Genomic DNA, 27831 nt, shown 5'->3' with positions numbered 1-27831 from the left:
AAAGTCCCACAACTGGCTTGGTAAACCCTGCATTTGTGGAATACCTGAATAGACAACAAGTGTTCCCAAAATTGAGGCGGTGGACTTTGGGGGCAACTGTGGACTTAGGGTTTGCTTTCTGCATTTGATTTCATTTTGGTTTTATGTTTATCTTAGTTTAGTTTTTAGTGATTGTTTTCATTTGTGGGTTTGTTTATTGGTTTGGTTGCTCTCTTCCCTTTTTTTTTTTTCTCTTTTTGTGAGGGTGTGTGTGTATGTTTCTTTGTGTGATTTTGTCTGTTTAGTTTTGCTTTTACCATTTGTCTTGGGGTTCTGTCTGTTCATTTTTTTCTTTTGTTTTGTTTTGTTTTTTTTTTTTCCTTTTCTTCCGAGCCTTGCAGCTGGCAGGATCTTAGTGCTCTGGCTGGGTGTTGGGCCTGAGCCTCTGAGATGGGAGAGCCGAGTTCAGGACATTGGATCACCAGAGACCTCCTGGCCCCATGTAATATTAATCAGTGAGAGCTCTCCCAGAGATCTCTGTCTCAACACTAAGACCCAGCTCCACCCAATGGCCAGCAAGCTCCAGTGCTGGACGCCCCATTCTAATCAACTAGCAAGATAGGAACACAAACCCACCCATTAGCAGAAAGGCTGGCTAAAGTCATACTAAGTTCACAGACACCCTAAAACCCACCACTGGATGCAGCCCTGCCCACCAGAGGGACAAGATCCAGCTCCACCCACCAGGACACAGGCACCAATCCCCCCTCACTAGGAAGCATACACAAGCCACTGAACCAACCTCACCCACTAGGGGCAGACACCAGAAATAAGAGGAACTACGAACCTGCAGCCTGTGAAAGGGAGACCCCAAACACAGTAAGTCAAACAAAATGAGAAGACAGAGAAATATGCAGGAGATGAAGGAGCAAGGTAAAAACTCACCAGACCAGACAAATGAAGAGGAAATAGGCCGTCTACCTGAAAAAGACTTCAGAGTAATGATAGTAAAGATGACCCAAAATCTCGGAAATAGAATGGAGGAAGTACAAGAAATGTTTAACAAGGACTTAGAATAACTAAACAGCAAAGAAACAATGATGAACAACACAATAAATGAAATTTAAAATACTCTAGAAAGAATCACTAGCAGAATAACTAGTGGCAGAAGAACAGATAAGTGACCTGGAAGATAGAATAGTGGAAATAAATGATGCAGAGCAGAATAAAGAAAAAAGGATGAAAAGAATTGAGGACAGGCTCAGAGACCTCTGGGACAACATTAAACACACCAACATTCGAATTATAGGGGTCTCAGAAAAAGAAGAGTAAAAGAAAGGGTCTGAGAAAATATTTGAAGAGATTATAGTCGAAAACTTCCCTAACATGGGAAAGGAAATAGTCAATCAAGTCTAGGAAGCACAGAGAGTCCCATACAGGACAAACCCAAGGAGAAACACACCAAGACACATATTAATCAAACTATCAAAAATTAAATACAAAGAAAAAATATGAAAAACAGCAAATAACATACAAGGGAATCCCCATAAGGTTAACAGCTGATCTTTCAGCAGAAACTCTGCAGGACATATTTAAAGTGATGAAAGGGAAAAACTTAAAACCAAGATTACTTTACGCAGCAAGGATCTCACTCAGATTCAATGGAGAAATTAAAACCTTTACAGAGAGGCAAAAGTTAAGAGAATTCAGTACCACCAAACCAGCTTTACAACAAATGCTAAGGAACTTCTCTAGGAAGGAAACAGAAGAGAAGGAAAAGACCTACAAAAGCAAAACCAAAACAATTAAGAAAATGGCAATAGGAACATACATATCAATAATTACCTTAAATGTAAGTGGATTAAATGCTCCAACCAAAAGACACAGTCTGGCTGAATGGATACAAAAACAAGACCTGTATGTATGCTGTCTACAAGAGACCCACTTCAGACCTAGGGACACATACTGACTGAAAGTGAGGAGATGGAAAACGATTTTCCATGCAAATGGAAACCAAAAGAAAGCTGGAGTAGCAATTCTCATATCAGACAAAATAGTCTTTAAAATAAAAACTATTACAAGAGGCAAAGAAGGACACTACATAATGTTCAAGGGATCTATCCAAGAAGAAGACATAACAATTCTAAATATTTATGCGTACAACATAGGAGCACCTCCATACATAAGGCAAATGCTAACAGCCATAAAAGGGGAAATCGACAGTAACACAATAATAGTAGGGGACTTTAACACCCCACTTTCACCGATGGACAGATCATCCAAAATGAAAATAAATAAGGAAACACAAGCTTTAAATGACACATTAGACCAGATGGACTTAATTGATATTTATAGGACATTCCATCCAAAAACAACAGAATACACTTTCTTCTCAAGTGCACATGGAACATTCTCCAGGATAGATCATATCTCGGGTCACAAATCAAGCCTTGGTAAATTTAAGAAAATTGAAATTGTATCAAGTATCTTTTCCGACCACAATGCTATGAGAGTAAATGTCAATTAAAGGAAAAAACAGTAAAAAATACAAGCACATGGAGGCTAAACAATATGCTACTAAATAACCAAGAGATCACTGAAGAAATCAAAGAGGAAATCAAAAAATACCTAGAAATAAATGACAATGAAAACACGATGGCCCAAAACCTATGGGATGCAGCAAAAGCAGTTCTAAGAGGGAAGTTTATAGCAATACAACCCTACCTCAAGAAACAAGAAAAATCTCAGATAAACAACCTAGCCTTACACCTAAAGCAGTTTGAGAAAGAAGAACAAATCCCCCCCCCCAAATTTAGCAGAAGGAAAGAAATCATAAAGATCAGATCAGAAATAAATGAAAAAGAAATGAAGGAAACGGTAGCAAAGATCAAGAAAACTAAAAGCTGGTTCTTTGAGAAGAGAAACAAAATTGGTAAACCATTAGCCAGACTCATCAAGAAAAAAAGGGAGAAGACTCACATCAACAGAATTAGAAATGAAAGAGGAGAAGTAACAATTGACACTGCAGAAATACAAAGGATCATGAGAGACTACTACAAGCAACTATATGCCAATAAAATGGACAACCTGGAAGAAATGGACAGATCCTTAGAAAGGTACAAGCTTCTAAGATGGAACCAGGAAGAAATAGAAAATATGAACAGACCAATCACAAGCACTGAAATTGAAACTGTGATTAAAAATCTTCCAACAATAGCTGATTCACTTTGTTATAAAGCAGAAACTAACACACCATAGTAAAGCAATTATACGCCAATAAAGATGTTAAAAAAAATTTTTTTTCCAACAAACAAAAGCCCAGGACCAGATTGCTTCACAGGTGAATTCTATCAAATATTTAGAGAAGAGCTAACACCTATCCTCCTCAAACTCTTCCAAAACAGCAGAGGGAAGAACACTCCCAAACTCATTCTATGAGGCCACCATCACCCTGATACCAAAACCAGACAAAGATGTCACACAAAAAGAAAGAATCCAACAGCACATTAAAAGAATCATACACCATGATCAAGTGGAGTTTATCCCAGGAATGCAAGGATTCTTCAATATATGCAAATCAATCAATGTGATACACCATATTAACAAATTGAAAGATAAAAACCAGATGATAATCTCAATAGATGCAGAAAAAGCTTTTGACAAAATTCAACACCCACTTATGATAAAAACTCTCCAGAAAGTGGGCATAGAAGGAACCTACCTCAACACAATAAAGGCCATATATGGCAAAGCCACCACCAACATCATTCTCAAGGGTGAAAAACTGAAAGCATTTCCTCTAGATCAGGAACATGACAAGGGTGCCCAATCTCACCACTATTATTCTACAAAGTATTGGAAGTTTTAGCCATGTCAATCAGAGAAGAAAAAGAAATAAAAGGAACCCAAATTGGAAAAGAAGAAGTAAAACAGTCACTGTTTGCAGATGACATGATACTATACATAGAAAATCCTAAAGATGCTACCAGAAAACTACTAGAGCTAATCAATGAATTTGGTAAAGTAGCAGGATACAAAATTAATGCAAAGAAATCTCTTGCATTCCTATACACTAACAATGAAAAATCTGAAAGAGAAATTAAGGAAACACTCCCATTTACCATTGCAACAAAAGAAAAAAATACCTAGGAATAAACCTACCTAAGGAGACAAAAGACCTGTAGGCAGAAAGCTATAAGACACTGATGAAAGAAGTCAAAGATGATACAAATAGATGGAGAGATATACCATGTTCTTGGATTGGAAGAATCAACATTGTGAAAATGACTATACTACCCAAAGCAATCTACAGATTCAATGCAATCCCTATCAAACTACCAAGGGCATTTTTCACAGAACTAAAACAAAAAATATTACAATTGGTATCGAAACACAAAAGACCCTGAATAGCCAAAGCAATCTTGAGAAAGAAAGAAATGGAGCTGGAGGAATCAGGCTCCCAGACTTCAGACTATACTACAAAGCTACAGTACTCAAGACAGTATGGTACTGGCACAAAAACAGAAATACAGATCAATGAAACAGCATAGAAAGCCCAGAGTAAACCCACGCACATATAGTCACCTTATCTTTGATAAAGGAGGCAAGGATATGCAATGGAGAAAAGACAGCCTCTTCAATAAGTGGTGCTGGGGAAACTGGAGAGCTACATGTAAAAGAATGAAATTAGAAGAATTCCTAATACCATACACAAAAACAAAGTCAAAATGGATTAAAGACCTAAATGTAAGGCTAGACACTATAAAATTCTTAGAGGATAACGTAGGTAGAACACTCTATGACATAAATCACAGCAAGATCCTTTTTGACCCACCTCCTAGAGAAATGGAAATAAAAACATAAATAAACGAATGGGACGTAAGGAAAGTTAAAACCTTTTGCACAGCAAAGGAAACCATGCACAAGACGAAAGGACAACACTCAGAATAGGAGAAAATATTTGCAAACGAAGCAACTGATAAAGGATTAATCTCCAAAATATACAAGCAGCTCATGAAGCTCAATATCAAAAAAACAACCCAATCCAAAAATGGGTAGAAGACCTTAATAGACATTTCTCCAAGGAAATACACAGATTGCCAACAAACGCATGAAAGAATGCTCAACATCTCTAATCATTAGAGAAATGCAAATCAAAACTACAATGAGGTATCACCTCACACCAGTCAGAATGGCCATCACCAAAAAATCTACAAACAATAAATGCTGGAGAGGGTGGGAGAAAAGGGAACCCTCTTGCACTTTTGGTGGGAATGTAAATTGATACAGCCATTATGGAGAACAGTATGGAGGTTCCTTAAAAATCTAAAAATAGAGCTACCGTATGACCCAGCAATCCCACTCCTGGGCATATACCCTGAGAAAATCATAATTCAAAAAGAGACATGTACCACAATGTTCATTGAGGGTCTATTTACAATAGCCAGGGCATGGAAGCAACCTAAGTGTCCATCAACAGAAGAATGGATAAAGAAGATGTGGCACATATACACAATGGAATATTACTCAGCCATAAAATCAACGAAATAAAGTTATTTGTAGTGAGGTGGATGGACCTGAAGTCTGTCATACAGAGTGAAGTAAGTCAGAAAGAGAAAAACAAATACCATATGCTAACACATATATATGGAATCTCAAAGAAAAAAAGGTTCTGATGAACCTAGGGGCAGCACAGGAATAAACACACAGATGTAGAGAATGGGCTTGAGGATGCGGGGAGGGGGAAGGGTTAGCTGGGACGAAGTGAGAGAGTAGCATTGACATATATACACTACCAAATGTAAAATAGATAGCAAGTGGGAAGCAGCTGCATAGCACAGGGAGATCAGCTTGTGCTTTGTGACCATCCAGAGGGGTGGGAGAGGGAGGGGGTATGGGGATATATGTATTCATATAGCTGATTCACTTTGTTATACAGCAGAAACTAATGCAACATTGTAAAACAATTATGCTCCAATAAAGATGTTAAAAAAAAAAAAAGAAAAAGAAAAACATAATTAAGCCTGGAGGTCTGAAATTAAAAGCTGTATGCTGCAATATAGCACCAGTTGAATGTAGGACTAAATGTTATATTTGAAATATAACAGTGTGATTAGCTTTAGCAATAACATTTTAAAAGACTAGTATGTTATTAGTGTATGGGCAGTCAGGCCCCTAAATACCCTTGCAAAAAAATTCATGATTATACCTGGTTACCTGCATGATGACAGCATCCACATTCCTTCTTGTAGGTAACAGACACTTACCGGGACTTTATACATCTGTTGGAACCCACTGGTGAAATTGCTGCTTCTCCCTAGTTGGGGGAGTTAAACGCAGATGCTTTGGACACACAGGCTTTCAGAAGATGACTCCATCCTCCTCTTTTAGCTGCAACACCCTGCCTTGCTCAGTCCTAAGACTTTTCCTTAGCCTACAGAGTTTTCCTTTTGCCCTCTTCTAATGTGGCAGTGTTAACTGTAGCTTGCTCTAGTTTGACTCATACCTGACAGTTCCATATTTTCTGTATAAAATTTGCATTAACTTATATGAAAGAGAAAACTGCACTTCCATTTTTAAAACCAGACAACTAGGTGATTTATCACATGCATATCCAGCTATCATGGTCATTTTCGGCATAGTTGGTAACATTTCTTTCCCACTCCAGAAAATATCAGAATGAAAAATGGTAAGAATGATGTTATAACAGAGATGACAGTGAATCCGCTTTAATGTAAAAAGAAGACAAATAATAAGCCTTGGTATTTTGGTATTAGTAATCACCAGTGACACATTTCACAGTTGGTTGCTACCATAGCTGAGTACTGTTTCCTAGGACAAGTGCCCCAAAGAGAGGTTTGACTCAGAATGAAGAGTCAGACCAGCTAATGGGTTAATGTCTCTGTGCCTACCACCTCCTCATAACTCTTACCTCGTAAGCCTCAAAGACCTGGACTGAGGGGCTAAGGCAAGAGCTCTGTGCATGTAGACTGTATGAGAAGCCTCAGGCAAGGGAAGGAGACCAAAGTCAGACAGACTCTGACATTTCCATGACTGTCCTGACAGCATTCATTCTAGCTCATTACTCTCTAAGTGTTATTAGATTATTTTTCTAAATAAAAGTGAACTTCAGTAAACAACATTAATCTCTTCATTATAATTATAATTGTGTCAAGAACTCTTAATTTCCACTAAATACTTTTGTAGTACTTTTATTCTCATTTCAAACTATTCATATATCCAAGTATTAAATGAATATTTAATAAATATTTATTGAGCATTTACTACATTCTAAACTCTATGCAATCTCTGCAGATGCAACAATAAACAGAATAATTTCGGTCATCACAGAGTTTACATTCTTAATGGGGAAATACATAATCAAAAGCAATTATAACACAGTTTTATGTGTTATAGAGGGTAAGCACGTGGTACTGTTGGGGCAAATAATAAAAGACACCTAATCCCATCTGCAAGTAAGAGTCCCCTGACTTCCTGGAAGTCATGATAACTCAGCTGTTGTCTGAGGGATGACTAGGAGTTAGTCAGGCTAAAGGATCAGTGTTAAGGAAGTGAGTTCCAGTCAAATGGAATGCCATGTGCAAAGACCTCAAGACAAGGGAGAGATGGTGCATGCAAGGAACCACAAGACGTTATCTATGTCTGGAGTCAAAAGTTCAGGATGAGAAGGGGCAAGATTAAGTAGAAATCAGAAAATGTAAGACCTCTAAGCCATGTTAAGAATTAGGACTTCATTGTAAGGGCAATAGGAAGCCATTGAAAAGTTACATATGTGGTAAGATTAGATTTATATTTTAGGAAGATCACTTGGATATTACTGTAGAGGATACAGGAATCCCTTGCTACCCACATTATCATTAGTGCAGCTTATATTGTCTCAATTCAGGGGTAAGGAGACTCAGATAAATTTTTATATAAATCTCCTGCTCTCCAAACCTTTGCTAATCACTATGCCAAATAGATTGAGAACTTAATGTCCTTCTCTATCTGAATTCCTGCTGTGCAAACTGAGAAATCAAATAGATTCAGAAAATGAAGAACATTTGTAAATTTAAGTGGGGTAATAATGGAGGGTAGAGCCTAATCAAGGTAGTAAATTGGCAGTGGCCTGAGAATTAGAGAGGCATTTAGAATAGAGCATCAATAGGCCATTGTGATAGATTCTATATAGAGGGGAGTTCAAGCATGATGAAGGCAGAGAATGAAGAATGATGTGAAATTATCTGTTTGGGAGAAGTCTATGGTGTTTCTACTGCTGTGATAGGAAACAAAGGAAGAGGACTCATTTTTGGTGAAGGGAGTATGGAGATCACGGGATATAAAAAAATATAGATTTTATTTGGGACACACTGAATTTAAGGTGTCAGTGGGAGACAAGTGAAACGGTCCAGTAAGCAGTTAGATGTTTGAGTCTAAAAGTAAGGAAAGGGTTCGGGGCTGAAGATACAGATTTTCTAGCTATTGGCTTATTGGTGTAGCAGAGACTACTAGGTGTCCACTAAAATCCACCTGCCTCTTCTCTCTAAGGATGTGCCCAACCAAAACCCACATTTTCCAGCTCTCACTGTGGAGTCATGTGGTCATTTGTCCACTTTCTCACCAGTGCAATATGAATAGACGTGATGTATGGAACTCCCATGTCGTTGGTTTAAAGAGTAGTCCCTACCCCTGAACTTCCTCTTTTCTTTTGGCCTCCCTCAGGTCCCTGAACTTAACAGAAAGCCAGCTTCAAACAGCAGACAATGATGATGCAGATGGTTCAGGGATGCAGAGCAAAAAGGCAAAAGAAGCTGGGCTGCGGAGTGACAGCGTGGAGCAAGGCTGGACCACGTGCAACTTGGCTCTTAGGCGAGAAAGAGATAAACCTCATTATTTAGACCACTCTTCTTTTCATTGTAGCTTAGTCTCCACCCTAAAGAACAGAAATGGTAATCCTATAGGAGTATATTAGATACACCAGGGAAAAGTATGTAGAGTGAGAAAAGAAAAACCCTATGATAGGACCTTGCAAAACAACATTGAAAAAGTAGGCGGACAAGAATCCTGAAAAAGGAGGTGAAAGGTGTAACCTGAAATATAGGAGGAAATCAAGGGGTGTGTCTCTTCATGTAGGCTTAGGGAAGATTGCTTCAGGAAGAAGAGAGTGGTCACTAGTGTCAAATGATGCTAATAGATCAACAAAATAAGAACCAGGGGAAGGGTCAAGGAGGCCATTGGTGACCTCCATAAGAACAGGTTGGGAGTGGTGGTGTGAAGAGATCCAGAGAGGTAAGAAAATGGAATTTACACAGACAGCATTTTAAAGAAATTTGGTGTGGCAGAAAGGAGAGAGATGGAGACAGAATTATGGATGGGAATAGGATCAGCAACTAATAGCTAACGTTTTCTGAGTGCTTATGAGGGGCCAGGTCATATTTCAAACACTTTAAGTATGTTTTCCCATTCAATCCTTACAACAGCCCTATTAAGTTGGTTCTACTATGTACATTTTATGGAAAACCAAGGCACAAAGATTTCAAATAAGTTTTGGGGGCATCCTTAATCAGCTTGTGCTATAGCAGCTGGTCAGACAGCTTAGGGAAGTTATGTATGCTTGTTCTTTCTATATGAATAACATATAGCATGGAATATGCTATATGGAAGCATACTGGAAGCCTCCTTCTTTAACTACTTTTGCTGAATATAAGCTGAAAGTTAAAGTGAGCCCCAACACAATGTTTAACACCAAGGCAAAGCAAATCAGTTGCTCCACCCCAAGCAAGGCCCAGAACCTTTTCTATTTGCCTCAGTCTCTGAGCCCTGATTAGTTAGGGAAGGATGCTTCCAGATGTTCTGCACTGATAATAATCACCATCATCTGTTAGTCACAACATGAATTATAGATTTGATTTGTGGGTCCACTTGGAAATGCTTGCCCTGGATGCCAACATTATTAACCTTGCCGTTTATTTGAAATAAGTACCTGGGGATCTAGAAATACAGCTAGGAAAACATAGAAGAAAGGATTTCTGGGGACGGGTGAGGTCCCCATTGCTGTGGTGGTGACTATGAATTTATTGTGGTATTTATCTGCAGAGTTACATGATTTCCTCCAAGTTGTATTCAGCCACTGAGATGAATATGTTGAGAGGGAGGTGGTTAGAACCCTCCAGTCTTGGACTTCTGCCAGTAGGTGATGGAAGAATAATGAGCAAAGTGGTAAGGATATTAAAAACAGAGATGTCGAAATGATGAACTGTGAGACTTAAGCTGTGTAGAAAAGGAAGATATGGTAGAGTTGATCAACAGACTGAAGCAAGGTCAATGATTTTGCAAATAGTTCCATGAGAGCAGGCATCTTTGACTTCCTGCTTCACTCCAAGATATCCAGTGTCTAGAACAATATAAGGTACCAAGTGGGCTCTCAGTACTATTTTTTAAGTGGCATAAAATTGAGATGAAAGACTAAAGTATTGGAAATAATTAAGCAACAGTCAAAGAATAAGAGTTTTGGGTCAAATCCCTATAGAGTATGAATTTGCAATTTAAGAGCTAGACCAGTTTCAGGTAAAGATTAAGGTCCCAGATTTACAACCTGGTGGTGGGTGCCTGAAGGGCACTGTGCAGGAAAGTAAGTCACTGGAGATGAGGTCAACATTCTGAGAGCTAAGGGTTTGTTTGAGTTGAACACACATTTTTCCAGGCGCTCAGAATTATAACAGAACCTGTGGAAGGGAGGAGAATTATAAACCCAGGTGCCAAGGCAATCAGTAAGTGAAAGGGTATGATTGGATCTGAAGACAACACACTGAAGGACAGAGGATGGTATAAAAGTCAAAGACAAAAATTCCAGCTAGCATCACTCAATAATAATAATGCTTAATGCGTTCCATTCACCTGGCTAAAGTAGCTGACAATGGATACTTTATAGCCCGATTTACCTGTTTTCATGGTCTAAAATGAAATATTGATTGCCTGTCTGGAAAATTATTCCATTCTGTGCCATATGACATGAATCTTCCTTCTTTTTTTCCATATGCCAAAATTGGATGAATCTATAAAGGCGAATTTATTTGACAGTAATGATCAATCAATCAAAAAAATTCAAGCCAGTTTCTGAAAATGCATATTGTCTAGTCTTTGTTTGAGTTTCTGATATTTGTCTAATAATGTGTTTGCAAATTCTTATTACTATTCTTTCTAGATAATAATTTTCTATTTATTTTTTATTTTCTTTGCAATGGTATGCATAATTTGGAGCTGTATATGTCAGATATCTTTAGTAGGCCGAAGTCTTTCACTTTTTTATTGTTGTATGTTGTTTACTTGTTGATGGAATTTGAAATTAACATTCTCCAAATTTGTCAATACAAATATTTCCTTTTTAAATGACCAGTTTTTATTGTGATGATATTGTGTATAGTGCTACTTATTTTGTTGAATGTCTTACAACTGAAATTTATCTCAGCTTTTTTATGATGTCCAGAAACAAATAAAGGTCATAGGTTCCTTTGTTTGTACAGCTGGAAGAGAAAATGGAAAACTGAGGCACTCATATCAATAATTTAAGTATATAAATGACTTGGCTATTTCTTTCAAAAGTGTTTCTTCATCTGTGTTACCTGGATATTTGTTTAATTCTCCTCACTCCTCTTTCCATAGTGAGACAGTGTCTGAATCAGAAACCAAAGAAGTTTCTAACGCTTTGGTTAAAGAATGGGTGAAAATGTTCTGATGTCTGTGCTGTAATGTGTAGAACCTGTCACAGCCAAAAAAATATTAACAAAGGATCCTTTACCTTGACTCTCATTAGCTAAAATTTAAGGAACAGAATCCCACCAGTGAGTAGACCATTTCAGAAAGAGTGTTTTCATGCTGAACTCTTGATTCCTTTGTCTTTGTAAAGCTGAAAGTCACCAGACCCTGATAGCTTGTTCCACTATTCTCTAGTATTCTTTTCTTTTCATTACTTCAACTATGCTAGTCAAATGAGTTTCCATGGCCCCGTCCTCAAAAGTTGTACAGGGCATGATGGCTTGTTTTGCTTGGCAAAATTCTCTAGAACGTGATTCATTGTCTGCAGGTGATTCATGGTTAGGAAATTAATTCTGAACCTGCCAGTGATTGAGGTTGATTAAAGTCCAGAAGTCCCTGCCGTCTATTCACTAGCACTCTTTGTCAACTGGAATATTTCTATAATAAAAAAAGAGCCGAAAGTAGATGTGCTTGATGCGTGGAATTTACATGCATGTTTGCATCTTTTGAAAGAGCTACTCAAGACTACACAATTTTAACACTTGGCATGAAAATCACTCTAAAAGTGTCTGACTGAATGAATCACATTTTACAAATAAATATCTGTCAAATGGTGCAATTACTTCAGATCCAGTCATTAAGCAATAAAATAAAGCAGTAAATAGGATACATCTGCTGCAAAGTGCTATAGAAATGTGAGTTTCCTTCTCAAGTTACTTGTCTTTTAATATTTTGGCCTAATTGGTGGAATGATTCACTAGAAACATCAACCATTCAACCTAGTCATGGTACCAAAAAAGGAGGGGAAAAAGGCTTCCTATAACAGTCAATAGGACAAGAAAGAAAAAAAAAAAAAGCCCCTTACCCAAGAAAAGAAAGCATAAAGCAGGGATGGGGCATAAAGCATTGCTTTTATGTGCCACTAAAAGGAATGCTTTGAGATGAAGGATCATGCATCCTTTGAAAAGCAATAACAGCATCTCAAGGTGTTATCTAGTTTCCTACCATTAAAAAGCACCTAGTTGTGCCCATGCACATAAAAGTAAATTTAAGGAGATAATTACCTTTGTAAACCAACTGAAATTCTTTAAGTGCTTGGTTTTTCTTAAATAAAGTAAATAAACATGGATGATATTATCTCCACAATTCTCTATCACTTTGTCAGTTGTTACAGAGTTTATATTGATAGGGAGGCCAGGCAACACATTAGGTAATTATGATCTCTTGACATATGGATAGACATCATAAAATATTAAGTTTTCTTTCTCCAGTTGTCCTCCTTTCTATATGAGGAATTAAAAAAAGGACCATAAGAAATAGGAAACCTGTGAACATTCAGTTTGGTAAAATATTTAAAATAAGTTTTTGTTGGGATTTGATTATGAAAAGTACATTTTTTTGTTGTTGAAACTTTAGAAAAAATAAGCAAAAGGAATTAAAAATCACATAATCCTTTCATTCAGGTAACTAATGTGGGTGCCTAGGTGTCTTGTGATTTTTCTACATTTTTCACTGTATATTCTTAAGCCTGGACCAAAAGAGGCTTCCTTTGTTTCTGTTTTCTCCCTTGTGCCTCTGTCACTATGATAAAAACAGTATGCTCAGACTATCACACTGTTCTGAGGCGGATGAGAAACATGTGGAGCAGAGCTGTTCCAGTCAATCCACATACCAATAGTGATGCACAAATGCATGAGTGATAATAAGCAATTGTGGTTTGGGTGATTTGTTATGCAGCAATAGCTAACAGATGCAATGTGCATATAAATATCTGTGTATGAGTATATACATATATGTGAATATATGTATATATACATATATATTTAATAAAATCAAATGCATAATGTCCTTTAGCCTGTTTTTTCAGATAATGTATGTTAACTGAATTAATATAGAATAACTACACTATCTCAAGTATAAATAAATAATTATTTCCATTTCTGCCTTACTGCTAGAGTGTGAGGTCTTTGAAAGCAGACACCACTGGATGTCAGTGCCCAGCCAGGATCTGTCTAACAGTAAGAACTAAACAAGTATATACAGACTAAGTTAAAATCTTCAGACACTGTTTTAATGGTTGCATTTTTTTCCATTGTATATATGCATGCATTGTGATATTTCTAACCAGTCCCTTATTTTTATTTTTGTTGAAATTCTTTTCTGTGCACATTTATAATTATTTCCTTAGGAAAAAATCTTAGAAGTAGAATTTGGGGGCCAAAGTATATGGAAAGGATAGCTATTTAAATAAAAACCTTTTTATCAGCATCTTTGCAATCATAATTTGGCAAAGGGTTTTGTTTTGTTTCTTTTTCTTCTGTCTTACTTGATTCATAATGTGGCCTTTCTAGATTAAGGTGAGAAAAAAAGTGGTCTCAGATTGTTCCTCATGCAAGGGAAGGTTAAAAGTGGGTATATATTCCCCCTTTAAAAAGATAACCTGTAACCTCACCCTATTCTATCATTTTCTCTTTGCTGCCTTTTAGGCTTTCTTTCATGTCCGGTCAATAAAAGTCTATTGAGGTTCTATGTGTGGGGTTCATCTCTCATCAATCTCTTCTCTAAAGGCACTGCCCCTCCTCCTCCATTTCACACCCAAGGGAATGTATACATGGAGTAGCAGAGTGCAGCGACTACTAAAAGTAGGTTGAAAATTCCAAAGATAGGACTTATCAAAGAGAGGAGAGTGGCAATCTTACCTGCTTTGGGCACACTCCTTTTGTCTAGCTTGAGGAGACTTTTCATTGCCTTTCTGTTTGGACACGTTTTAGAGCAAAGACCTGGACGTTGACCAGAGGGGCAGAGACCTTATTAGCAACCATAAGTGAGGGTGGGCACGCTACTGCAGAGAAACTTACACCCACACAATTATACTGAGCGGTAGCCTTTCAAACGAGCCCTAATTACGTCTGAACCTCTTCCTTCCTCATCTCTAGGGGTCATTCTACAAGCAGACTTCATGGTGAACAAAGACACTTGCTTTCTCATGGTACCTGTTCAAAGTATAATAGACTTGTCAATCCATGTTAATGTTATTCCCACATTCTGCTAAGCACTATATTTATTACAAAACATAAAAGATGATAGGCTGACAGTTTTGTTTTTGTTTTTAGTACAGACACTAGATTTTACTATGCCCGGTCTATTTTAATTGATGTGTATTTCTATAGCTAAAGAAACTTCCATTCGTTTTTTCTAAACTACACTAATTTCTATTTTAATGCTGTTATTATGTTCGCTTCAGGGCTGTAGCTAAGGAAATATGATCAGAGAATTTAATTCTACCTTGAAACAGGTATACGGTTAGTAAATGTCAGAAAAAGAAGAGGAGGTAGGTTTCTTTTAGTTTCAAATAACTGTAATTTTGGTCCACTCCTGATAGCAGAATTGTCTTGGACTAATTTGGATATAACCCCTTTTAACTGAGTTGAAACATTTTCTCCAGGGTCAGAATTTGATTCCGTGCTTAAAATAAAAGCTGAAAAGATTTTGAACTCTGCCCCACGCCCCATAAACACCCACGAAGGCCATGGCTTGTCACTCTTGTATGAAGTTGTGCTTGCAAGCAGCCTATTTCAAACCAAAATTACAGTTGGAAGTACCATATTTCAGTAAAGATTTTCCCATTTATCCACAAACTCCAATTTAATAAAAAAGAAAAAAGCCACTGGATTTTGAAACAAATTAGAAGGGGAAAATGAAAAGTAATACTCTATTTATGTTGGAAAGATTGGAGACATGATTCAGAGCCTACCCTGGTCCCCTCCTCCACAAAAAAGACCAGATTTATACATATATTCAAAATGATATGAATAATTGGACAATTATTCAGATATTTTGCCTGAAATATTCAGACATACTACATAAAAGTGTTTTGGTACTTTTGGGTTTAAATTATTGAGGTAATTGGACCAATCCACTATTTCACTTTGCCTCTGTAAGTATAGCAGTACCTTAACTACAGTCTAATTTCCAGGGTTTCTATTCCTCCACAGACACTTTAAAAATACTGGATTTCAAATTAGGAGACCTGAGCTTGATTCTCTTTCACTCTTCTTAGCCATGTGATATTGGACAAGCCACTCTCCTTCGGGGGTGTCTGTTTCTTGATCTAGAACAAGACTGTGATGTGTACCCTACACATTTCATGAAGTTGAGAAAGGTTAAATAACATGACAGGAGGAGCTACCATTTACTGGTCATACACTATTTCATTTAATTTTCACAATAATTGCAACTGTGTAGAAGAATCGATGTTCAGAGAAACTGAGAACGTTGCTAAAGACAAATAGCTAGAATTGCCCAGAGCCCAGACTCAAACCCCTGACTTGGATTCTAATGTACATGTTATATGGCCTCTCTAATGAGACAAACTCCTGCACATGCATAAAGGATTATTTTTCATATGATTCTAGTAAGTGCAGTGAACCAGGCAACCTACAATGAGTTGAACACACTGCCATGTTGGGTGGGTATTTAAAATTTATGGATTTTTCACCTTTGTTTTCAGCAAGGATTCTAGGACACTTGAACAAATGACTTTTCACGGTGTCACTGTTGGGGTTGTAGCCATATGTTCATGAAAGACATGTGAAACCTGTTAGCTTTGGCACCATCAGCAATAATAACTTTGCCGTTTCCCCCAGCTTGGGAATCAATCCCTGGGGTTGGATTTGCTAACAGCAGCATGAGGTCCCTTATCTAATCAGAGCTAGACCTAGCCATATTTCAGTGCATTTGACAAGGAATGATGTTAATGGTCTTAGGTGAAAATAAGATATGCATTTGACATTTGAATATCACACAGCAATATGATTGTCAACTAAATTGCCAATAATAGGTTTAGTAAAAGCCTAGTTTAAAATAGGGTAACGGTTTTACTCTAGAGCTTTTTTCCCCTGCTCACCATGTTACTTACCCACACACATGTATATATGTGTTGACACACTTATATACTCACTTATCTGTGAAATAATAACGATACGCCTGTGAAAACAAGCAGGTTGTGTCAGTTTTAAATATGGAGAAGTCACTATTTTTCCACACTCAAGATTTTCCCACATACTGTTGAATAAATAAGAAATCTTCCTGTTTGGATTCCAGTGGTGAGAATTTCCCCATATGTTCACCATCTCTTTACCCTTTAGATATTTTTGAAGGTAACAAAATAGTACATTCCATCCTCAGTAAATTTCCACCAAACTTTCTTATCACAGGTGAGGATTTTAAGTTAATTAACCAGAATCCTACACAAAATGTATGCAGAGTAGGCTAATTACCATTTGCATTGCTTAAAATGAAGGAGTATTTGCAATGAATAAAGGGCATATTTGACCTTTCTACAAATAATAGATAAGGTATAATATATAGCATAACTCCATGAAACGTAGAAATGCTACATATAGGCTAATTTTGCATTAAACTATTGCTAGAAAAACTGCAAACGGTGGTCAGTCTTTGACAGATCTAAAAATACAACCATGTGGATCAAATTTTCATCTCTGTAGATTTTCTTTCATTTGTAAAAATCTTGCTGTTTCTGCAGAGGAACTGATTAGACTGTCCACTTTAGTGCTGAGCAATGTATTTCTGAAAATGAGCTTCAGCCTACAACAATGCAGTCTATTTGCTGTGTGTTTTTTTTTTAATCTGTCCAAGACCAGCTTTTAGGCCTTACATTTCAGATTTGACAATTTGCCTTCGGCATAAACTCTCTCTTAGTGGCAGCTCCTTGAATTTTCACATAAATAGTTTTCCAGTTGAGAACTGTATCTGTATAGCCATATCATTGGAATATACACTTTTAAGCCTCCTCTCATGATTAATGTACATTTCCATGTATTGCTCTCACCGAGTTTTGCCTTCGACCTCAGGATAGGAGAATAATATTATCCATGTTCACTTCAACTTATAAACGAATGCTTCAGAGCAATTGAGCTAGAAGAGGAAAAGGTCCTTGGAATATTTTACAAAAATGTCATTCTATCAAGGACTCCATTTTTCTCTAGGACTTCAATCACATCTGAAAGGGCTTTGTTTTCTAGGCCACCTGATTGGTTTAGCAACTTAATGCTCTGTTATTGCTAAGACACCATTGGCAAAAGGCTTTGATTATTTGTTTTGTCCCATATCATTAAACAATGAAATGCCCCAAATACATTTTCTAGATAACTGAACCTTATTCCATTAAGTACCCAACGTTTTATGTTTAAAATTTGTTCATAGTTTGGTAGAATTTTCCCTAAAAATTTTTAATTCACCCAAGGGCCAAATTTAATAGATGCTAATTGTGGTGTCTCCCCGGCTTATAATTTGCTTGCCTATAGGACCAATGGCCCTAATATTGAGGTTGGTCCCTCAGGGACCTTTTTGATTTCTGTGAACTCTTTCTCATGGACAAAGCTGATTGACTCATTGTTAGATACCTGACCTAAACGAAGTAATAGGGTCTCTATCCATGATTTTCAAATAAAACTAAGCTATATTCCCTGGAATTTACATAATGAGAGCTCCAAGAGGTAATGCTAAGGTACTCCTGGTGGCCGTCATTCACATCATGGAGGAATCCAGTCTGCAGTGGAAGAAGATGACAACGGGAGAGGCCACGGTAAATCGAAAGACAAAAGATGAAAGAGGGGCTCCTGGGGAAGATTGATTGCTTTGTTCACTTATCTCTGAAGCTTAGTTGTACCTTCCTGAAGTTAGAAAAGTAGCCTTCTCATAAGTTTCCCTTATTATGTAAGCTGGTTCCCTTTGAATTTCTGGCACTTGAAACCAAATGATCCTGATAACATCATCACATGTTTGTATTGTCTACAGCTGATTCAGGCAAACTTCTGAACTCCATCACAAAACAGATTAGGTGATTTTTATGCAAACCTCAGTCAACGTAATTTTATGAAGCAATGGAACATTTTACAGAAATTTTTTTTCTTAAAAATGGCAATGGCATTGATCTTCCTAGACATAGCATACTGAACGCACCCTTATATTTTCTTGATAATGTGGAGCATGTATATGAAAATAAATTAATTGTTGCACTCATAATTCAGTAACACATTCAAGAGCTTTTTGAAATAGGAGAGGCTGTTGGTACCCACACTAAATGGCCCCAGACAGCTGTGATTTGTAAGATATTGGGTCTGATTTCTAAGAAATCTCTCATTCCTTCACTGACTTCTTGTTGGCTCTCATCTCCTGCCACTAGAAAGAAGTGGTTTGAGAAATAACATGACCATTAGAAGTAGAGAAATATGGGTTGGTCAGAATGTGTACTCTTTTGCTTACTAGCTGTTTGACCTTGGGTAGGTTATTTCAATGCCTGACCTTATCTCTCTTATTACAAAGTTGGCTTAATAGTAGATTTTTTCTGCTATTAAGAAAGAATAAATTAAATAATACATGTAAAAAGCATATTAGGAGTTCAATAAAAGTTACATCATTTCTGGTAACGACGTCCCCCCAATTTACTACTCCTAAATTGTCCTGGGCTAGGAAAACAAATCTGAAGATATGAAATCTGAAGTTTTGATGGTGATTAGAGGTGACATTTAAAAAACCACTTTAAAGATCATTTATTTAAAAGCTCACTTAATTAAAAACCACTTGACCATATTAAGTGTTCTATACAAAGTCCCCATCATATGCTTAGACAAATGCTTCCCCACCTTCCCCTGAAGGATGCCTGTTTGTTCATTCCACCCTTGGGCGGCTATGGTTATTAGAAAGTTCTAGTTACATTGAGCTCATTGCACCCTGGAATTGGTTCCACCCATCATTGCCATGTAGGTGGAAGTGTGCATGTTTCTGATTAATGACTGCTCAGATATTTGAAGGATACTGTCTTGTCCCCAAAACTTGTTTCATCCATGTTAAAAATGACTACCCATATTACTTCATCTTCTTTAATCACCTTCTCAATATTACCCAATTTATCATTTTGAACTATTGTGTAGAGGTGTTATCTGAGTCATTTGGATTAGAATCAGATTTCTTTCAGAGCAGCCCCAGATTTCAAACAGAGAGATGTTTGTATACTGAATTAGATTATCACTAGTGAACCTAAACTACAGCCTAGTGTCCTTCCCAAGAATCAGTTAGGAAAACTCGTTCACTATCAATCAAAGCTAAATCTGATCTCTTTACTTTACCATAGATATATATCTATGCACAATTATAAAATTCTTTCTCTTACCCATTTTTGAAAGTAGATATTTGCATTTTTCTGTGATTTTCCAAGATTACCACGTGGTTCTGTCATCTCAGTTGTAAGTGATTTTAGGACATTGAGCTGGCCTTATTTAGAACATGTAGAATACTAGGTATTCTTATAATCATGATTGTCATTTTGATCTAACTCTAATCAATTCAATTCTTGTTCTATATATTTCAGTCTGGAAAAATATTACCTTCAGAGAATTACTTTCTCCACGTCATTAACAAAAATTGCTTCAAGTAGAGATCCAATATTTTCTTGATGGCTTTTCTCTCTATATCACTGAAAACTGAAAAACTCTATTTGATACCTTTTCTCTCTGTGTGTGTGTGTGTGTGTGTGTGTGTGTGTGTGTGTGTTAAGGGGTTAAGGGTCAAGTTATTTAGAACTTTAACCCAAATGAACAGTATGAGAGTTTAAGCCAGCTGAAAAAGTTTAAGGGAAACATAAGAGAGCACCCTCAAGTTTAATAATTTGCAAGAAGGGTCTCAGAACTCACTGAAAGTGATTATCTTCATGCTTACAATTTATTACATGGAAAGGATACAGATTTAAAACCAACCAAGGGAAGAAGGGCATAAGTCAGAGTCCAGGAAATGTATCAAATGTGGAGCTCCCATTGTCTTCTTCTCGTGGAGTCATAGATGTGTTACTTTCCTGGCATTGATGTCTGACAGTTTACATGGAATGATAACACGTGGAGTATTGCCAACCAGGGAAGCTCATTAGATGCCAGAGCTGCTGGTGTCTTGTTCTTGGACTTTCCAGACTCAAGAACTGTGAGAAATAAATGTTTATCCAGTGTATAACCATCTAGTGTATACCATCTGTTATATCAGCTCAAGCTGACTAACACATTTATCATTTTTCTCCACAAAATATGACACATAATAAGTGTTCTATAAACATTTTTGGAGTAAGTAAATTAATGTATTACAAAACTTCTTTTTTTTACTAGGCTCTTACTACTTTCTTATGTTTAACTTTCCTCGAGTGCTCCTATCATTTTTCATGTGTCCTCAGAAACTCTGAACTTATTTTACGTAAAACCAGATTTCTATCTTCTCTTGTGAAATCAGGAGCCCAAGCAGAGTCCTCAATAACAACAGTTGTTGAAGCTCATGAGTGTCCATTCCCTTCAGACTGAACAACACCTCCAAGTTCGTCACATTGTATTTTCTGCTATCTATTCCCTTTGTGGTAGCCATCTCTTCCTGATAAGAATGGATTAGTGACCCCCTTATATGAAAATAATTCTGACCTATTTTGAGGTTTCAAAGATAGTCTCACTGGGGCAATTACCAATAATAGTCCATTTAGAATAATAAAATGACAAAAGAAAATACATTTTAAAAAAGACATAAAATTACACCTAAGAATAAACTCAATTAAATTGAGAGTATCTATACATATAAAATTTTATTGAGAAACATATAATTAGGTTTGATTATATAGAGATGTATGTCATGTTCCTGAACGCAAGTATTATAAAGCTGTAAGTTTCCCCAAATAAATGTACAAATTTAAAGCAATTACAATAAAATGGATTCTAAAGCCTCTGTGGAATAATAAATAAGTGAAAATAAGCAAACAAAAAAGGCAATGAAAGAATAAATAATGAGGAGAGCTTTCAAAATTATATATCATGTTATCAAAAGTATAATAATGACTCTGGTGTGATACTAGTGTAAGGATAGATGAATTAATGGAAGGGAATAGAAAACTGATAAAGTGACCCAAGACACATTCATCACTTTACTCAACCAAATTGTTGCTATTTCAAGAATATCTTGTGACGAAAATTTGAAATTCATGCCATATTTGAACACAAATGTTACTTTGCATATGTAAGTCAAGTAAGAGTGATGAATAAATAGCCCTAGATAACGAGAAAAAAAAATGTGTTTTCTAATATAATAAAGAATCCATTTTCATTAGTGAGAAAGAATGGCTTAATTAATGGGAAGAAGGATGGCATAATTTGTTGAATTAATTAGAAATTTTTACCTCATAATATTTTTAAAAACTGCAGATGGATTAAAATGTTAAAGAGGATGTAGTTTTAAATTCATAAAATAATAATGTATAGATGAAGATAAATCTGATTCTTGGTAGATACCCAAAGTAAATAATCAAAACTATAAATGTTAATATATTCAAGTACATAAAAATAAAAGCCTGTTTGCATAAAATATCATAAATAAAGTAATGGCAAAATAGTAAAAATTTTAAAATGAAGTAAAAATAGAGAACTGTTCCTATTTATGAAGATATTTATAAATTAATAAGGTACATTAAAAAGAGGAAAATTGGGCTTCCCTGGTGGCGCAGTGGTTGAGAGTCTGCCTGCCAATGCAGGGGACACGGGTACGAGCCCTGGTCCGGGAAGATCCCACATGCCACGGAGCAACTAGGCCCGTGAGCCACAATTGCTGAGCCTGCGTGTCTGGAGCCTGTGCTCCGCAACAAGAGAGGCCGTGATAGTGAAAGGCCCGCGCATCGTGATGAAGAGTGACCCCCACTCGCCACAACTGGGGAACACCGTCGCACAGAAATGAAGACCCAACACAGCCAAAAATAAATAAATAAATTAAAAAAAAAAAAGAGGAAAATTGATAAAAGAAAATAACTGGCTACTCACCATACAAGTTATGAACAATACAAGAAAGTGTCTACATCACAAAAAAAAAAGCAAAGAAATGATTTTTCACGTGTAACACTGGCAAAGGTGAAAAAGATGATCATATTCAGTTTTGGCAAGGGTGGTGGGAAATGAGGACAATTATAAATTAATTTTAGGAATGTAAGATAGCTTTTTAGAGAGCAATATGAGTATGATATAACAAAAGTCTTAAAAATATTCACACATTTGAGCCAGCAAGTTCACTTGTAGGAATGTACTCTAAGAAAACAATTTGGTATATTAAAAAAGATTTATGCTCATTTTGTTCTTTGTAACATTGTTTACGCTGCCATAAAAATATTCAGCAATAGAAGTATGGTTAAATAGATTATGATCAGTGAATGAATTCAATATAACCATGAGAAAGTGAATTGAAAGAGTATAACCAAAGTTTTATAAATATATATAATTACACATTTATAAAAATAGAAGAGTTACTAGAAGAAAATACACAAAATATTAACAGCAATATGTAGAATTTATTTTTCTACTTTACCATATTTTTCAAATTTTAAATTTCCTTTTTATTTTACATTTTTAATTATAAAATGATACATAAATATATTCTTACACAAAAAAACAGAAACAAAGTATAACAATGAAATGAAATTACCTTATAGCCTCAGTTATTCCATTTGTTTCTCCAGAAGAAACTATTATTCCTGTGTGAGTACGTCTGCGGACTTTTAAAATATTAGATATGTATTATTTTTGTGATCGGAGGTAAAGGCTATTTTCATGAGTGTTGATACAGACAGAAGAGAGTAATCTTTCTCTTATACCCATAGGTCTAAATATTAAAGGCAATAACTATGACAAACCATATAATAATACAGGGAAACCATATAATGGACTGATACCATCTAATGATATTAGAGAAGACGTCTTGCATTATACTCAGATAAATCACTAGCCTTGGTGATTAGAAAAACCTTCTAGCAAAGGTAGAGAATACAAACATTTCCAACAATGACAATACGTTTTATCAGGAAGAAGATGTATTCCCAATCTTTGGGCTTTTGCCTTAAACACAACAAACTTTTTACATAAATTAGTGTTCAGCTTTTCCCCAGTTTTATTGAGATATAATTGACATACAGCACTGTATAAATTTAGGGTGTACAGCATAATGGTTTGATTTACATACATCATGAAGTGATTATCACAATAACTTTAGTGATCATCTCATACTGACAGAAAACTAAACAGGAAAAATTTTTTTCCTTGTGATGAGAGAACTCTTAGGGTTTCCTCTCTGAACAACTTTCACATGTTAACACACAGCAGTGTTCATTATATTTATCGTGTGGTACATTACATCCCTAGTGCTTATTTACCTTATAACTGGAAGTTTGTACATTTTGACAACCTCCATCCAGTTCGCTTCCACCCAACTTCCGCCTCTGCTAACCATAAATCTGATCTCTTTTTCTGTGAGTTCATGTGTTTGTTTTCGAAGTATAATTGACCTACAGCACTGTGTTAGTTTCTGTTACACAACATAGTGATCAGATATTTCTATACATTTCAAAATGATCACCACAAGAGTCTAGTTACAATATGTTATCATACAAAGATAGTATATAGTTATTGACTATATTCCCCACACTGTACATTTCATACCCATGACTCATTTATTTTGGAACTGCAAGTTTGTACCTCTTAATCTCCCTCCTCCCAGCCCCCTGCCCTCTGGCAACCACCTGTTTGTTCTCTGTACCTATAACTCTGTTTCTGTTTTGTTATGTTGGTTCATTGGTTTTGTTTTTTAAGTCCACATATAAGTGAAATCATACAGTATTTGTCTTTCTCTGTCTGACTTATTTCACTCAGAATAATACCCTCTAGGTCCATTCATGTTGTAGCAAATGGTAAGATTTCATTCTTTTTTATGGCTCAGTAATTTTCCAATGTGTGTGTGTGTGTGTGTGTGTGTGTATGTGTGTGTATACCACATACATTTATTTTCCTTGAGATTCTTTATACTTCTTATATTGGTAGGCAGATTATTTAGATCACATTTTTTAAAATAGCATTATTTCTTCAAATATTTTTTCTATTCCTTTCTCTCACCTCTCTTGAAATCTAATTACACATGTATTAGACTGCTTGTTTTTGTCTTATAGGTCACTGATCTTTTCTTCTGTGCTGCATTTTGGGTAATTTCATTTAACATGCCTTAATAGTTTCTACTACTTCAATAATTTTTTTCAAGAGTCTATTACTGTATTTTTTCTGCAGTGACTAATATAATGCCAATTTCACCTAAATTATTTTCCATTTAATTTTTCTTTTTCATCTTTAGAAGTGGTCTTTTTCATATCTTTAATTTTTCTTTTCATCACGCTCATGTTTTTGTCTCCCTCCATACACATATGGAACATATATGTATAACTATTTCAATGTGCTTTTCTGGTAATTCCTTTATCTCTGTCATTTCTAGGACTGTTTTTTTTTTTTTTTTGATTGATTTTCTCCTGGTTAGAAATGATATTTTCCTGCTCATTTGCATGTCTGGTAATTTTTTTTTTTTAATGGATGCTGGACATTGTAAATTCTCTATTGTTCTTAGTTGGACCATATTGTATTCCTTTAAATAGGGTTGAATTTTGTTTTGGTGTGCAGCTAGGTTACTTAAAATCGATTAGATCATGTTGAGACTTGCTTTTCAACTTTTCTAGAATGGAAGAAGAGGATCCTTTGGTCTAGGGCTAATTCAGTCCACCACCAGTGCATAACCCTATTGAGGATTCTACCCTATTATTGTAATCTAATGTCTTCCCACTCTGGCTAGTGGGAACTCAGGCTACTCTCAGATTGATGTGAGCATCAGGAATTGTTCTATCTACTGCTTTCTGGTGGCTTTTTCTCTGAACTTGGATCATTTTCTCTCAACTGGCACTGATTTGTACTCAGCCAGAAACAGAAGGTTTCCTCTGCAGATCTTTGGAGCTTTGTCTCTGTGCAGGGAGTAGTCTTTCACTGAAATACCCTCCTTTCTGGCCTCCCTGAACTGTTTTCTCAACTCAGAAAGGCTGTAAGGCACTTTTGTATTTTTCTTCCCTGATTTGCAGCCCAGAAAGAGCCTCCAGGCATTAGGCTTGAATGACTGTATGCTTCACCTTATTTGTTTCTCTTCTCTCAGAGATTATAGCTCTCTGGTTGTGCTGCCTGAAAATTGTTGAAACTTTCTATATCTATCTATCCATCTATCTCTCTCTCTCTGTATATATATGCAGTTGACCCTTGAGCAACATGGGCTTCAACTGCGGGAGTCCACTTATACATGGATTTTTTTCAATAAATACTACAGTACTGCACAGCCCGTGGATGGTTGAATCTGCAGATACATATGAAATCACGGATACAGAGGGCTGACTGTAAAGTTACACGTGGATTTTCGACTAGGCAGGGAGTTGAGACCACTAACCCCCAGGTTGTTCAAAGGTCAACTGTGTATATTCTCCCCACACCCAGGTTTTCCAGTTGTATAACATGAGAGGGTAAATCTGGGTCTGTTGCTTCATATAAGACTTATAAGACTAAGTCAATGTACATTTACTTTTATGATGGAAAATTAAGCTTTTGAAAACAGGTATTCATCTACTAAATGAATTAAGCTAGGCAAGTTACTTAACTGATCAAAGCCTTAATTTTTTTGCACATAAAGTATTAATGCTTCCCTACTTGATGATTGGATTGTAATTAGGATCCAATGTGAGAGAAGAAATTCTTTGTAAAGTGCAAAGCTGTATGCAAATAACAAAGTTGAGAATCGTGGTTGGGATGGGGTGATGGAAATGTTGATGATTGTTTCATTTGTATAACTATTCAAAGACTAAGACTATGTTTTACTGACAAAAAATCCTGTGGATAATAATAATAACACATACTCTGGGTCTTGTAGTGAGCAAACAGCATCCTTATCCAAACTGGTTTTGAACAAAGAGAGAGTGTATTTACTCTTTAACTTAGAAGGCCAAGTAGTGGGTCAGGCCCAGCCAAATCCAGCATTTCAGTGTTGTCAGTTTTCTCCCTCTCTCTTGCCTCTCCTCTGCTTCCTTCTCAGACTTTCTCCAGGTGGCAGCAAGATGGTTGTTGGCAACTCCATCTCATATTCCAACAGCTTGGCAAAATGAGTAGGCAGAATGAATCTTTCAACAATTGTTCTAGCAGAAAATTTCTGAGTCTTATTTGGGTGATTTTCCCTTTTTCTGAACCAATCACTGTGACCAGGAGAAAGTGATATTCTAAGTGACCAGGTCTCTGAAATCAGGGACATTTCATTAGATACTTAGGATTCAAAACTCAACAGAATGTGATCTTTGATCTTTCAAATTTAGTATTTGCAGGGTACAATGAGTCACAAAGGAGGGTATGGTCAGTTCTACTCAATTAGTGAACAGGGAGAAGGCCACAATATGTTTTCTATGTTTTGGTACTTTCTTTAGCATCCTTGTTTGCTGTTGTAATACCCTGTGCCACTTTGCTATGTGGATAAATAGGAAAACAGGCAACAGGAAACAAGCAAGCAAGCTTTGACCAAAGAATCTACATAGCAACAGAAAAATGCTAAATCACGACACTACATAAATTACATGAATACAAGGGAAAAACAATACTAGCATTGACCCACCTCTGTCTTCTCGCCTCTTCATATATAATAGACTTACGTGATTTTTTAATACTATCCGACATTGTTGTTATTTTTGTTTGTGCCCTATCTCCCATACTAGACAGTTAACTACATGAAGGCAGAAAAAGACTTTTTTACCTTTGCATTCTCACAAGTCCCAGGACAACACTTTATCCATATTAGGATCTCAATGAGTTATTTGTTGAATGAATGAATGAATAGCTAATTATTTATGGTGTGTGAGGTATTAGTTTAATTGCTTTACATATATTTATTCATGATATCCTCCCAACAATCCTATGAGATAGATTCTACTTATTCCTTATTTTACAATTGAGGAAATTAATGCACAGAAACATTTTCACTTGTCCAAGGGTTTGTAAGTAAAAACTAGGTTTCAAACCCAGGCAACCTGATTCCAGACTGCTCTATCTGCTGCCTTAAAAAAAAAAACAAAACAAAGTTATTGAAATACTTTACTAAAGAATAGAAGACAAAAAAGAAAAATGAATGTTGTACATGTTAATAGTCAACAGCCATTGGCCATCTATGACGGAAACAGAA

The sequence above is a fragment of the Balaenoptera acutorostrata genome, chromosome 4, assembly GCF_949987535.1.
Source record: "Balaenoptera acutorostrata chromosome 4, mBalAcu1.1, whole genome shotgun sequence".
Classification (NCBI taxonomy): Eukaryota; Metazoa; Chordata; class Mammalia; order Artiodactyla; family Balaenopteridae; genus Balaenoptera; species Balaenoptera acutorostrata.
Note: the sequence above shows the minus strand (reverse complement) of the source record.